Source organism: Ranitomeya imitator, chromosome 1 (assembly GCF_032444005.1).
Source record: "Ranitomeya imitator isolate aRanImi1 chromosome 1, aRanImi1.pri, whole genome shotgun sequence".
Taxonomy (NCBI): domain Eukaryota; kingdom Metazoa; phylum Chordata; class Amphibia; order Anura; family Dendrobatidae; genus Ranitomeya; species Ranitomeya imitator.
The window spans coordinates 806570877-806587005 of record NC_091282.1 but is presented as its reverse complement, the minus strand read 5'-3'; the positions used below and the strand labels follow the sequence as shown (position 1 = coordinate 806587005).

At 46.4% G+C, this 16129-nt stretch overlaps 1 protein-coding gene across 2 annotated transcripts in view; it reads left to right on the top strand.

Annotated features, from left to right (window-relative positions):
• Positions 1-16129, top strand: part of KLHL26 (kelch like family member 26) — a 141908-nt gene that overhangs the window by 50719 nt on the left and 75060 nt on the right. The gene's annotated exons all lie outside the window — the stretch shown is intronic.

Sequence of the window (16129 nt, the reverse complement as noted above, 5' to 3'; positions counted from 1 at the left end):
GGTGATATGCGAGAGAAATCTTGTATACGATTGTGGGAAGAGGAGATAAGGGAGTAGAGAAGGAGATCTTGTGAGGATCGGAGGTTGTGTGTAGGTAAGTACCGGGAGACGAGGTCACAGATGTATGGAGGAGACAGGTTGTGGATGGCTTTGTACGTCATGGTTAGGGTTTTGTACTGGAGTCTCTTGGCAATGGGGAGCCAGTGAAGGGATTGACAGAGGGGAGAGGCCGGGGAATAGCGGGGGGACAGGTGGATTAGTCGGGCAGCAGAGTTTAGAATAGATTGGAGGGGTGCGAGAGTGTTAGAGGGGAGGCCACAGAGCAGGAGGTTGCAGTAGTCAAGGCGAGAGATGATGAGGGCATGGACTAGGGTTTTTGCAGATTCTTGGTTGAGGAATGAACGGATTTGTGAAATATTTTTGAGTTGAAGTCGGCAGGAAGTGGAAAGGGCTTGGATATGTGGTTTGAAGAAGAGATCAGTGTCAAGGATTACCCCGAGGCAGCGAGCTTGTGGGACTGGGGAGAGTGGGCAGCCATTTATTGTAATGGATAGGTTCGTTGGGGGGGTCGCGTGAGATGGGGGAAAGATGATGAATTCTGTTTTGTCCATGTTAAGTTTCAGAAATCTAGCTGAGAACAAGGATGAAATAGTGGACAGACATTGAGGGATTCTGGTTAGTAGGGAGGTGATATCTGGTCCAGAGATGTAGATCTGTGTGTCATCAGCATAGAGGTGATACTGAAAGCCATGAGATTCTATGAGCTGTCCCAGGCCAAAGGTGTAAATGGAGAAGAGCAGGGGCCCAAGGACTGAACCTTGTGGGACTCCGACAGATAGGGGGCAAGGTGAGGAGGCGGCGTGTGAGTGGGAGACGCTGAATGTCCAGTCTGTTAGGTATGATGAGATCCAGGATAGGGCCAAGTCTGTGATGCCAAGGGATGAGAGGGTCTGTAATAATAGGGAATGGTTAACTGTGTCAAAGGCAGCCGACAGGTCGAGGAGGAGGAGGACAGAGTAGTGTCGCTTGCTCTTAGCGGTTAAGAGGTCATTGGTGACCTTAGGGCAGTTTCAGTGGAATGGTTTGACCGGAAGCCAGATTGTAAGTGGTCAAAGAGGGAGCAAGAAGAGAGATGGGATGACAGTTCAAGGTAAACGTGTTGTTCCAGTAGTTTGGATGCATAAGGGAGAAGTGATATAGGGCGATAGCTAGATACAGAGGATGGGTCAAGAGAGGGCTTTTTGAGGATAGGTGTGATGGAGGCATGTTTAAAGCTTGAGGGGAAAACACAATATTGTTAATATTATAGTTTACCTCTAATTGTTTCACTCCTTGTTTTGGCTTACAAATACTGATATAAAACACTGACCACATACTGCTATTGTGACGGCAGCCGTGTTGCTGTAGTGGTAAAGTTGTTGACGTCATTGCGTCCTAATTCTGTTCTGCTATGCAGTATCCATTGGACACAGACTGAAGAGACAATGACTATCATACAAAACAGATCTATACTCATCAAGTCAGGTGTCAGAAATAATGAATTCATGATGCACATATAACAGCCTCATGAATTCACTATTTCTGACACATGTACAGGTGAGCATAGATATGCCGTGTTTATGACCACCATCGTCCCTTTACTTTGTGTGGAATATTACGTACACAGAGGAGAAAATGGAGGTTACACAAGGCAGTTCTCTACTCACCAGGTCAGGTGTCCTAACTAATGAGTTTTTGGACACCTGACCTGTTGAGTATAGTTCTGCATTGTATTTCCGCCATTTTCTCTTCAGTCTGCAACACTAGTCACAGACTAAAGGAAGAGATTATGGAGATAATACATGAATAATTTTTTTTGGCCCACCTCATATCTCTATACTAAAGACACACAAAGCTGCAGTCTTTTATTTGCTAACTACTAGAGCTATGATGTGGCCAAAAAATTAAGTGTTCGACGCACGGTGTGTGTTGACGGTGGTGAAAGACACAATAAAACACACATAATTGGGGGCAAAACATAACCTTTTTTTTTTTTTTTACACAAACTTAATTTAACTGCGCCTGCTTTGGGTAGAGTGATGTAAACGGGGGGGTGTGAAGCAGTGAGGCCTGGCTAACAGTGGACGACGCAGGGGTGGCAGGAGATGGGGCAATGAAACTTGAGGGGTCTGGTAGTTCGGGGATAGGGCTTGACACATGAGAGGCTTGAGACGCACTGGATGGGTGAGACAAACCTGACATTACAGACACACTGGGAGGTGAAGGGGGAGGAATACTAAGGCCGGCCTCACACTAGCGAGTTTTACGGACGTATGAGAGGTGCAGAAAATACGGACTGCATACGGTACAATGATTCTCTATGGCCCAGCTCCTGTCTGCCGTATTTTACTGATCCGTATTATACGGTCTTCTACGGCCGTAGAAAATCGTTGCATGCTGCGTTTGTCACCGTATTGCGCAAAAAATACGCCAATGAAAGTCTATGGGGGCGAGAAAAATACGGATTACACACGGACCAACAGTGTGACTTGCTCGAGCCTGGGAACTTTTCAGAATATTTTCCCACGCTCGAGTTCATATGAGGACATCCAGCAGAGGGCGCATCATCGCAACTCGTAACTACAGGTCATTCACCTACATTCCATTCATTCGCCGGGTTTTTACAGACAGGGGAGGCTGCATAAGCAGGCTTCTGCTTGTAAAATTAGTTAACCCTTTCAGATGGATTTATAGCGTGGGTCGAGACTGATCATTGGAAGGTATGGAATATTGTTGGTTTTTTTTTTACATTTGTTACGGGTGACAAGGGTCTTCAGGTGGAGTACTAGTATAATAAAATATTACAGCAACCTGCGTATTTATTTCATTAAAATACTTTGTAATAATGTGTGTGTGTTTTTTTTAACCATTTCATACTGTTGGATTAATAATGGATAAGTGTCATAATTGACGCCTCTCCATTATTAATCTGGCTTAATGTCACCTTACAATAGCAAGGTGACATTAACCCTTCATTACCCCATATCCCACCGCTACACGGGAATGGGAAGAGAGTGGCCAAGTGCCAGAATAGGCGCATCTTCCAGATGTGCCTTTTCTCGGGTGGCTGGGGGCAGATGGTTTTAGCCACTGGGGGGCCAATAACCATGGACCCTCTCCAGGCTATTAATATCTGCCCTCAGTCACTGGCTTTACCATTCTGGCGGAGAAAATTGCGCGGGAGCCCATGCCAATTTTTTCCGTGATTTAACCCTTTAATAGAGCGCCCAAATTTTGCACATACACACTACTAACAGTAGTGTGGAATATGCAAAAAAAAAAGGGATATGAGATGGTTTACTGTACGTAAACCATGTCTCATATCATGTCGGGTTTGTGAAGGAGATGGGAAAAATCCGGCAATTGAATTACTGGCCTTTAAGCTATCTAGCGCTGTATGATATATATATATGTTTGTCTCACTGACATATATATATATACAGTATACAGTTAGGGCCAGAAATATTTGGACAGTGACACAATTTTTGCGAGTTGGGCTCTGCATGCCACCACATTGGATTTGAAATGAAACCTCTACAACAGAATTCAAGTGCAGATTGTACCGTTTAATTTGAAGGGTTGAACAAAAATATCTGATAGAAAATGTAGGAATTGTACACATTTCTTTACAAACACTCCACATTTTAGGAGGTCAAAAGTAATTGGACAAATAAACATAACCCAAACAAAATATTTTTATTTTCAATATTTTGTTGCAAATCCTTTGGAGGCAATCACTGCCTTAAGTCTGGAACCCATGGACATCACCAAACGCTGGGTTTCCTCCTTCTTAATGCTTTGCCAGGCCTTTACAGCCGCAGCCTTCAGGTCTTGCTTGTTTGTGGGTCTTTCCGTCTTAAGTCTGGATTTGAGCAAGTGAAATGCATGCTCAATTGGGTTTAGATCTGGAGATTGACTTGGCCATTGCAGAATGTTCCACTTTTTGGCACTCATGAACTCCTGGGTAGCTTTGGATGTATGCTTGGGGTCATTGTCCATCTGTACTATGAAGCGCCGTCCAATCAACTTTGCAGCATTTGGCTGAATCTGGGCTGAAAGTATATCCCGGTACACTTCAGAATTCATCCGGCTACTCTTGTCTGCTCTTATGTCATCAATAAACACAAGTGACCCAGTGCCATTGAAAGCCATGCATGCCCATGCCATCACGTTGCCTCCACCATGTTTTACAGAGGATGTGGTGTGCCTTGGATCATGTGCCGTTCCCTTTCTTCTCCAAACTTTTTTCTTCCCATCATTCTGGTACAGGTTGATCTTTGTCTCATCTGTCCATAGAATACTTTTCCAGAACTGAGCTGGCTTCTTGAGGTGTTTTTCTGCAAATTTAACTCTGGCCTGTCTATTTTTGTTATTGATGAATGGTTTGCATCTAGATGTGAACCCTTTGTATTTACTGTCATGGAGTCTTCTCTTTACTGTTGACTTAGAGACAGATACACCTACTTCACTGAGAGTGTTCTGGACTTCAGTTGATGTTGTGAACGGGTTCTTCTTCACCAAATTAAGTATGCGGCGATCATCCACCACTGTTGTCATCCGTGGACGCCCAGGCCTTTTTGAGTTCCCAAGCTCACCAGTCAATTCCTTTTTTCTCAGAATGTACCTAACTGTTGATTTTGCTACTCCAAGCATGTCTGCTATCTCTCTGATGGATTTTTTCTTTTTTTTCAGCCTCAGGATGTTCTGCTTCACCTCAATTGAGAGTTCCTTTGACCGCATGTTGTCTGCTCACAGCAACAGCTTCCAAATGCAAAACCACACACCTGGAATCCACCCCTGACCTTTTAACTACTTCATTGATTACAGGTTAACGAGGGAGATGCCTTCAGAGTTAATTGCAGCCCTTAGAGTCCATTGTCCAATTACTTTTGGTCCCTTGAAAAAGAGGACGCTATGCATTACAGAGCTATGATTCCTAAACCCTTTCTCCGATTTGGATGTGGAAACTATCATATTGCAGCTGGGAGTGTGCACTTTCAGCCCATATTATATATATAATTGTATTTCTGAACATGTTTTTGTAAACAGCTAAAATAACAAAACTTGTGTCACTGTCCAAATATTTCTGGCCCTAACTGTATATGTTTTTACGATTATTTGAGCCCATGGATCCATTGTATGTCCATACGTCGGTTTTGCAAGCCTGTGAGAAAATCTCGCAGTACGGATGTCATACGGATTACATACGGAGGATGCCATGCGCAAAATACGCTGACACACCCTGCCTATGGATGACATACGGATCACTATTTTGGGGACTTTTCTGCGTGTTACGGCCGTAAATAACAGACCGTATTTTTATACGCTAAGTGTGAGGCCGACCTAAGAGTCCGCTGTTTGTTTGTTTTTGTTTTTTTCTTTCTGGGATCGCCAGGTTCTGGGAAGCTTCAGGGGACTCATTTGTCGTGGCATGGTCGTGGTGGGTGACCTGTTAGGGTTCGGCTGCACTGTGCCAGAGTCCATAGTGCTCGTAGAGCGTGCAGCCATGCTAGAGTCCATAGTGCTCGTAGAGCGTGCAGCCATGCCAGAGTCCATAGTGCTCGCAGAGCGTGCAGCCATGCCAGAGTCCATAGTGCTCGTAGAGCGTGCAGCCATGCCAGAGTCCATTGTGCTCGTAGAGCGGAAGGCCATGCCAGAGTCCATAGTGTTTGTAGAGCGGAAGGCCATGCCAGTGTCCTGCTGCATCGTGGTGGTGGCGGTACGGAAGGCCATGCCAGGGTCCTGCTGCATCGTGGGAGTGGCGGTATGGAAGGCCATGCCAGGGTCCTGCTGCATCATAGTGTCAGTGGAGGAGGTCCAAGCAGGAGCAGCGGTTGTCATGGTGGTGGCGGTGGGCTGTTCAACATCACTTGGCATGGTGGTGGTGCTGTACTGGTGTCCGGCAGTGCTAGGAATAGAGGTGGCCGTGCAGTGGTATGTAGCAGAGGTCTGCATTGAGGTTAATCGTGACGGCACAGGTGGATATGCCGCCACTGTCTGCTGAAAATATGGACTCTGCTGCATAGCCAGCATCGCAGGCCTGCATGACACTAAGCTGGAGATCAGGAGTAAGGTGTTCCGACATGCTCTGCTCAATTTGGTTAAAAAAAATGATGTGCTGGCCTCTGGAGGTCGGTTTTTACTTGGTCAAGGCTTTTGGTGACCACCTGGTTACGTGTATTAATGTGGCTAAGGGAAATATCCATTCGGTCACCCAAAGCCTTGAGTCCTTCGTGAAAACCCGAGCTCAAGTGCAAAAACTCGGGCATGAGGGACCTGTCCGATGCCCTCTGCCGCTGCCGGGAGGAGCCCCCCCAAAAAAGGGGCATTGGCAGAGGACTGGGAAAGGGGAAGACCTGATGGACAAGCTTCCTGGTTTCCAGTTTGTGTGGCAGGCCCACTTGCTGCAGCGCTGCTGGATGGCTGGGACGGGTCCGTGGCTGCTTGATGAAAGACTGCTCCAGGACCTGGGCTGTTGTGAATTCTGTGGTCAAGCTCCCTCCTGTGGTCATGAGTGGTACTTCCGCTGGTTCTGTCTATGAGCTTCCTCTGGTGGATGTGAGTGGGGCTGCGGCTTCTGAGTTTCCTTCCTCAGGTGACGAGGTTAAGTCGTTAGGTGCTGCTCTATTTAACTCCACCTAGTTCTTTGTTCCTGGCCTCCAGTCAATGTTCCAGTATTGGTCTAGCTCTCTCCTGGATTGTTCTTGTGGCCTGTCTGCCCTGCATAAGCTAAGTTTTGCTTGTGTTACTTTTGTTTGCTATATTTTCTGTCCAGCTTGCTATATTGGTTTTTCTTGCTTGCTGGAAGCTCTGAGACGCAGAGGGAGCACCTCCGTACCGTTAGTCGGTGCGGAGGGTCTTTTTGCCCCTTCTGTGTGGTTGTTTGTAGGTTTTTGTGCTGACCGCAAAGCTATCTTTCCTATCCTCGGACTATTCAGTAAGTCGGGCCTCACTTTGCTAAAATCTATTTCATCTCTGTGTTTGTATTTTCATCTTACTCACAGTCATTATATGTGGGGGGCTGCCTTTTCCTTTGGGGAATTTCTCTGAGGCAAGGTAGGCTTATTTTTCTATCTTCAGGGCTAGCTAGTTTCTCAGGCTGTGCCCGAGGCGCCTAGGTTTTTGTCAGGAGCGCTCCACGGCTACCTCTAGTGTGGTTTGATAGGATTAGGGATTGCGGTCAGCAGAGTTTCCACGTCTCAGAGCTCGTCCTATGTTAGTAACTATCAGGTCACTTTGTGTGCTCTTAACCACTAGGTCCATTGTGGTTCTGAATCACCTGTTCATAACAGTACTGGAGGCCCAAAGTACTAATGCTTCTCAATAGAGGGAAAAGAGAAGTTCTGAGACCATTTTTTTTTTCTCTGTACTGTGTTTTGTCTTTCTTTTCCCCTAGATATTTGGGTGGTTCAGGACACAGGTGTAGTGATGGACATTAAAGGTCTGTCTTGTATGGATCATCTCACGGCATGAGTACAAAATATTCAAGACTTTGTGGTTCAGAATTCTATGTTAGAACCAAGAATTCCTATTCCTGATTTGTTTTCTGGAGATAGAGCTAAGTTTCTGAGTTTTAAGAATAATTGTAAACTGTTTCTGGCTTTGAAACCCCGCTCCTCTGGTGACCCAGTTCAACAAGTTAAGATCATTATTTCTTTATTACGTGGCGACCCTCAAGACTGGGAATTTTCCCTTGCGCCAGGAGATCCTGCATTATGTAATATTGATGCGTTTTTTCTGGCGCTCGGATTGCTGTATGATGAACCTAATTCAGTGGATCAGGCAGAGAAAAATTTGCTGGCTCTGTGTCAGGGTCAGGATGAGGTAGAGATATATTGTCAGAAGTTTAGGAAGTGGTCTGTGCTCACTCAATGGAATGAATGTGCGCTGGCAGCAATTTTCAGAAAAGGTCTCTCTGAAGCCCTTAAGGATGTCATGGTGGGATTTCCTATGCCTGCTGGTCTGAATGAGTCTATGTCTTTGGCCATTCAGATCGGTCGACGCTTGCGTGAGCGTAAAACTGTGCACCATTTGGCGGTATTATCTGAGCATGGACCTGAGCCTATGCAGTGCGATAGGACTTTGACCAGAGCTGAACGGCAAGAACACAGACGTCAGAATGGGCTGTGTTTTTACTGTGGTGATTCCACTCATGCTATCTCCGATTGTCCTAAGCGCACTAAGCGGTTCGCTAGGTCTGCCACCATTGGTACAGTACAGTCGAAATTTCTTTTGTCCGTTACTTTGATCTGCTCTTTGTCATCCTATTCTGTCATGGCATTTGTGGATTCAGGAGCTGCCCTGAATTTGATTGACTTGGAGAATGCTAGGCGCTGTGGGTTTTTCTTGGAGCCCTTGCAGTATCCTATTCCATTGAGAGGAATTGATGCTACGCCTTTGGCCAAGAATAAGCCTCAGTACTGGACCCAGCTGACCATGTGCATGGCTCCTGCGCATCAGGAGGATATTCGCTGTTTGGTGTTGCATAATCTGCATGATGTGGTCGTGTTGGGGTTGCCATGGCTACAAGTCCATAACCCAGTATTGGATTGGAAATCAATGTCTGTGTCCAGCTGGGGTTGTCAGGGGGTACATGGTGATGTTCCATTTCTGTCTATTTCATCATCCACCCCTTCTGAGGTCCCAGAGTTCTTGTCGGATTACCGGGATGTATTTGATGAGCCCAAGTCCAGTGCCCTACCTCCGCATAGGGATTGTGATTGTGCTATCGATTTGATTCCTGGTAGTAAGTTTCCTAAAGGTCGACTGTTTAATTTGTCTGTGCCTGAGCACGCCGCTATGCGGAGTTACGTAAAGGAATCCTTGGAGAAGGGTCATATTCGCCTGTCGTCGTCGCCATTGGGAACAGGGTTCTTTTTTGTGGCCAAGAAGGATGGTTCGCTGAGACCTTGTATTGATTACCGCCTTCTAAATAAAATCACGGTCAAATTTCAGTACCCTTTGCCGCTGCTGTCTGATTTGTTTGCTCGGATTAAGGGGGCTAGTTGGTTCACCAAGATAGATCTTCGTGGTGCGTATAATCTTGTGCGTATTAAACAGGGCGATGAATGGAAAACAGCATTTAATACGCCCGAGGGCCATTTTGAGTACCTGGTTATGCCATTCGGGCTTTCTAATGCTCCATCAGTGTTTCAGTCCTTTATGCATGACATCTTCCGAGAGTACCTGGATAAATTCCTGATTGTATACTTGGATGATATTTTGGTCTTCTCGGATGATTGGGAGTCTCACGTGAAGTAGGTCAGAATGGTGTTCCAGGTCCTGCGTGCGAATTCTTTGTTTGTGAAGGGGTCAAAGTGTCTCTTTGGTGTTCAGAAGGTTTCATTTTTGGGTTTCATTTTTTCCCCTTCTACTATCGAGATGGACCCTGTTAAAGTTCAGGCCATTTATGATTGGACTCAGCCGACGTCTCTGAAGAGTCTGCAAAAGTTCCTGGGCTTTGCTAATTTTTATCGTCGCTTCATCAATAATTTTTCTAGTATTGCTAAACCGTTGACTGATTTAACCAAGAAGGGTGCTGATGTGGTCAATTGGTCTTCTGCTGCTGTGGAAGCTTTTCAAGAGTTGAAGCGTCGTTTTTCTTCTGCCCCTGTGTTGTACCAACCAGATGTTTCGCTCCCGTTCCAAGTCGAGGTTGATGCTTCTGAGATTGGAGCAGGGGCTGTTTTGTCGCAAAAAAGTTTTGATGGGTCGGTGATGAAACCATGCGCCTTCTTTTCCAGGAAGTTTTCGCCTGCTGAGCGTAATTATGATGTTGGCAATTGAGAGTTGCTGGCCATGAAGTGGGCATTCGAGGAGTGGCGTCATTGGCTTGAAGGAGCTAAGCATCGCGTGGTGGTCTTGACTGATCACAAGAACTTGACTTATCTCGAGTCTGCCAAACGGTTGAATCCTAGACAGGCTCGTTGGTCGCTGTTTTTCTCCCGTTTTGACTTTGTGGTTTTGTACCTTCCGGGCTCTAAAAATGTGAAGGCGGATGCCCTGTCTAGGTGTTTTGTGCCCGACTCTCCGGGTTTGTCTGAGCCGGCGGGTATTCTCAAAGAGGGGGTAATTTTGTCTGCCATCTCCCCTGATTTGCGGCGGGTGCTGCAAAAATTTCAGGCTAATAGACCTGACCGTTGCCCAGCGGAGAATTGTCCCTGATAAATGGACGAGTAGAGTTATCTCTGAGGTTCATTGTTCGGTGTTGGCTGGTCATCCTGGAATCTTTGGTACCAGAGATTTGGTGGCTAGATCCTTTTGGTGGCCGTCTCTGTCGCGGGATGTGCATTCGTTTGTGCAGTCCTGTGGGATTTGTGCTCGGGCTAAGCCCTGCTGTTCTCGTGCCAGTGGGTTGCTTTTCCCCTTGCCAGTCCCGAAGACGCCCTGGACACATATCTCTATGGATTTTATTTCGGATCTCCCCGTCTCTCAAAAAATGTTGGTCATTTGGGTTGTTTGTGATCGCTTCTCTAAGATGGTCCATTTGGTACCCTTGTCTAAATTGCCTTCCTCCTCTGATTTGGTGCCATTGTTCTTCCAGCATGTGGTTCGTTTACATGGCATTCCGGAGAACATCGTTTCTGACAGAGGTTCCCAGTTTGTTTCGAGGTTTTGGCGAGCCTTTTGTGCTAGGATGGGCATTGATTTGTCTTTATCCTCGGCTTTCCATCCTCAGACAAATGGCCAGACTGAACGAACCAATCAGACCTTGGAAACATATCTGAGATGTTTTGTTTCTGCCGATCAGGATGATTGGGTGTCCTTTTTGCCTTTGGCTGAGTTCGCCCTTAATAATCGGGCCAGCTCGGCTACTTTGGTTTCGCCGTTTTTCTGCATTTCTGGTTTCCATCCTTGTTTCTCTTCAGAGCAGGTTGAGTCTTCTGACTGTCCTGGTGTGGATACTGTGGTGGATAGGTTGCAGCAGATTTGGACTCATGTGGTGGACAATTTGACATTGTCTCAGGAGAAGGCTCAACGTTTCGCTAACCGCAGGCGCTGTGTGGGTCCCCGACTTCGTGTTGGGGATTTGGTTTGGTTGTCATCTCGTTATATTCCTATGAAAGTTTCCTCTCCTAAGTTTAAGCCTCGTTTCATTGGTCCGTATAGGATTTCTGAGGTTCTTAATCCTGTGTCTTTTCGTTTGACCCTTCCAGCTTCTTTTTCCATCCATAACGTATTCCATAGGTCATTGTTGCGGAGATACGTAGCACCTGTGGTTCCATCCGTTGATCCTCCTGCCCCGGTTTTGGTAGAGGGGGAGTTGGAGTATATAGTGGAGAAGATTTTGGATTCTCGTATTTCGAGATGGAAACTCCAGTACCTGGTTAAGTGGAAGGGTTATGGTCAGGAAGATAATTCCTGGGTCTTTGCCTCTGATGTTCATGCTGCCGATCTGGTTCTTGCCTTTCATTTGGCTCATCCTGGTCGGCCTGGGGGCTCTGGTGAGGGTTCGGTGACCCCTCTTCAAGGGGGGGGTACTGTTGTGAATTCTGTGGTCAAGCTCCCTCCTGTGGTCATGAGTGGTACTTCGGCTGGTTCTGTCTATGAGCTTCCTCTGGTGGATGTGAGTGGGGCTGCGGCTTCTGAGTTTCCTTCCTCAGGTGACGAGGTTAAGTCGTTAGGTGCTGCTCTATTTAACTCCACCTAGTTCTTTGTTCCTGGCCTCCAGTCAATGTTCCAGTATTGGTCTAGCTCTCTCCTGGATCGTTCTTGTGGCCTGTCTGCCCTGCATAAGCTAAGTTTTGCTTGTGTTACTTTTGTTTGCTATATTTTCTGTCCAGCTTGCTATATTGGTTTTTCTTGCTTGCTGGAAGCTCTGAGACGCAGAGGGAGCACCTCCGTACAGTTAGTCGGTGCGGAGGGTCTTTTTGCCCCCTCTGCGTGGTTGTTTGTAGGTTTTTGTGCTGACCGCAAAGCTATCTTTCCTATCCTCGGTCTATTCAGTAAGTCGGGCCTCACTTTGCTAAAATCTATTTCATCTCTGTGTTTGTATTTTCAACATACTCACAGTCATTATATGTGGGGGGCTGCCTTTTCCTTTGGGAAATTTCTCTGAGGCAAGGTAGGCTTATTTTTCTATCTTCAGGGCTAGCTAGTTTCTCAGGCTGTGCCCGAGGCGCCTAGGTTTTTGTCAGGAGCGCTCCACGGCTACCTCTAGTGTGGTTTGATAGGATTAGGGATTGCGGTCAGCAGAGTTTCCACGTCTCAGAGCTCGTCCTATGTTAGTAACTATCAGGTCACTTTGTGTGCTCTTAACCACTAGGTCCATTGTGGTTCTGAATCACCTGTTCATAAGACATGTGCTTTGAAAAAAGGAAAAAATAAATTAATACCAAAAATTAAACAGACTACAACTCCTGTGGAATAGAAACATACAGATTATGGCAATACAACACAACCTAATGCACGGGATAAATACTTACGTTCTCTGGGCAAGGACCGGTCTTAAAAATGCCAGAACATGATGGTATTTGTACTTTCGGATCCTTGCTCCAGAACCACTGGGATCATGGCTCTCTTGATGCAGGTCCTTGTTGATGCGGTCCTTCATCGAAGAATGCCAACGTGTTTTGACTTTGGCCACTGTTAAAAAAAAACAAAAAAACAAAAACATAATGGTCAGAAAATGTACTTTTGCCCGTGCTCACACAATTGTGTGTGATGAGAGAAACTCCTAAGAGTTTCTTTCACCACCCACAGTTGAGTGAGCACGGCCAAGGTCTCTGCTGCTTCATACTGCAGTGCAATACTTACCAAATGCATTTCGGACCCGAGTCGGGGCATTGTCCCAGCCATCCCACATCGCTTTGGCCACCTCATTCCATATGCGCCGGATCTTCACGTTGTTTGAGTGCAGTGGATCCCGGGTGTCCCACAACGGGACTCGCTTCTGGACCAGGTAGATGAGGAGGTAATTTTCTATGAGGTCTTCATCCCGTTCTGAAACCTAAAAATTAAATAAAGACATTAATGTTGGATACATTAACATAAGGAAAAGAAAGAAAACAGAGGCTGAGAAATGGCATGAATAAGGAAAGTCAAGATACAAAAGTAGTCCAGAAGAGAATTAAAAAGAAAGAGTAAAGTACAGAAAGGAAGATTAAAGAATACAACAGTGAGTATACAGCAGTCAGCCTTGTATATGTACCCGCTGCCGCCTTGCCACCTGACCGTGACTCTGCTGCTCCTGCCCAGTCTCTGCCGCAGTAGAAGTGCTCTAAAAAAATGAAAAACAAAAAATTGTCATATGTGTAGATTTGACAGTGAATACTTACCAATCTGAGGAGGTGAGTACTCACTTCACTGACATGTTCTACTTAGGAAGGCCCAGGACGGTTCTCCTCATCAGAAGAAGAAGACATTCTGATGCATGCAGAAAGAAAGAAATGGCAGAAATTAGGACATGTAGAGACAGAAAATAGAAAATAAAGGCATTGGCTAGGATATACTCACATTGTTCAGAGGCTTGTTTTCTCAAAGGTGCTGTGGTCTGTATGCTCTGCCTGGCTGTCTGCTGTGGTCCGTCTGTTCTGCTTGGCTGTCTGCTAAGTAGTGACTTGCAAATGTCCACTACCTCCCTTTATCACCTGGTATGTGGGGGGTGGCTTATCAGTGTCTAGACATGTTTTTCTCTGGTGCAAGCATGCTTTTACGAACGCAAGCAAATGCATGTGCTTGTGAACGCATGCGTTTACATAGACAGCAATGCGTTTTTTTGGCGCAGTCCTTACGCAATCGACCGCATAAGTTTATAGGCGGCAAATTGACGCCTCTAAAAATTACTACATGTTGCATTTCCGCGCAATACCGCAGATGACGAAACGACGCATGCGTCGTCAAACACGGCTAAAAGCAAACGATCGCAGACGCATGCGTCCCTAATGTTAAATATAGGAATACACAACGCATGCGGATATATGCGGAAGAAACGCTGCGGACCCAACCGCAAATGTGAAACTGGCCTTAGTGCAGGAATGAATATGCCGCATGGATTTGTCTTTTTTACATCAATTAAGGAATTTGCACTTCAGACCATGTGTGGTCATCATAACAGAACCAGACCCCAATCAGAAGACCGCAAAACATTCACTCCTAATCTAGGAACTTTCCAATATTTATGGACACAACTGTTTATCACTTATCACTCTCCCATAATGACAGTTCTTTGCTGTGTTGTGTATAAATATGTGATTCTTCAGAATTTGCTTTAGTCTATGCCTGATGAAGAGACCTGTGTAGTCTCGAAAGCTTGCAATTTGTTCTCATCTTTTCAGTTGGCCATTAAAAGGTATCAACCACTGAGGACTCTCAATTCTAAATATTTTTGTAACTAGCATTAGCAGGTGTCAGATGATGGGAGCAGTAGTCCCAGCAGGTGTCAGATGATGGGATCAGTAGTCCCATCATCTGACACCAGTGACCGGAGGTAAAGTTTACACCTCCGATCACAGCTGAGCGCTCCCACTGTCTTCTGACAGTGGGGAGCCCCGGCTCTCTGACTGGCAGGGAGGATTTCCCCGCCGATCAGAAGCGGTGTTTGCCGGGCTGTCATACATATGACAGCGTGCTAAACACTGTAATGTCAGACCCCCCATTCACGTGAATGGGGTTTGGGTCCACTCTGCTGGATGACAGGCTGCATGGACGCATCATGTAGCCTGCCATCTAGATGTAGCGGAGCCAAGAGTGAGGTCACATCCGGCTGTTCTTGACTCTTCTGCAGCAAATACGCTTCAAAAAAGTCAACCTGTCAGGGTTGCCCTTTATCCCTGTTTCTCTCTGTTATGTGTTTAGAACCCTTTGTTTTGGCTAAATGCCTAAATCCATATATCCATAGAGTAATGGTATGAGACAAAGAATTAAAATTACGGTATCTCTATTTGCAGACGATATATTTACACAATTCTATATTACCCTTGCTAACTTATATGCACTCAATTTGTCCATCTACCAGTTTACAGTATTAACCCCTTAATCCCATATGACGTACTATCCCGTCAAGGTGACCTGGGACTTAATTCCCAGGGACGGGATAGTACGTCATAGTGATCGGCCGCACTCGGGGGGGAGCGCGGCCGGGTGTCAGCCGACATCCGGCACTTTGTGCCAGGAGCGGTCACGGACCGCCCTCGGCACATTAACCCCCAGCACACTGCGATCAAACATGATCGCAGCGTTCCGGCGTTATAGGGAAGCATCGCGCAGGGATGGGTCTCCCTGCGGGCTTCCCTGAGACCCTCGGTACAAGGCAATGTGCTCACCTTGTACCGAGCGTCTCCTCCCTGCAGGACCCAGATCCAAAATGGCTGCGGTGCTGCATCCGGGTCCTGCAGGGAGGTGGCTTAGCAAGCGCCTGCTCAGATCAGGCGCTGGTAAGCCAGGAGCAGTGCACGTCAGATCGCTGATCTGACATAGTGCATTGCAAAGTTTGTCAGGGGGGCATGTCTCTCCACCCAGGACACAAACGCCTCCCAGCCATCAGTCATTTCCTCCTTTCCCCTGGGCGCCGCCTCCTCAGCGTTCAGTTATGTCCCCGGCGCCTGCGCTGTAATTTTTTTTCTCGGGCATGCGCAGTTAGCGCTGCCCTTTCACTGACATTACATGATGTCTTAATTCTCTCGCCTGCGTGTGCGCACGGCCCAAGATTCCCAACCCCGCAGTGTGAATAAATCAGAAGAGACTGTGGGGCGGGATCTCGGGCCGCACGTACTCGCAGGCGCGAGAATGAAGACATCATGTGATGTAGTATGATATTGCACTCATTCCCTTCTGAGCTTTCCACTGTGCCTGAAAAGTAGTTTTTGACCACATGTGTGGTATTGGCACACTCAGGAGAAATTAATGGTTCATCTTCTTTTATCCTTTCTGAAAATGAAAACATGGGGCTAAAGCGACAGTTTAGCAGAAAAAATGGTAATTTCCCATTGACTCTGTTCAATGTTATCCCATTCTGTGAATCGCCAAGGGGTAAAAATGCTTCCTACACACTAGATGAATTCTCAAGAGGTGTAGTTTCTAAAATGCGGTCACAAGTGAGGGATTCTGCTGTTTTGACATGCCAGGGGCTCTACAAATGTGATATGGCATC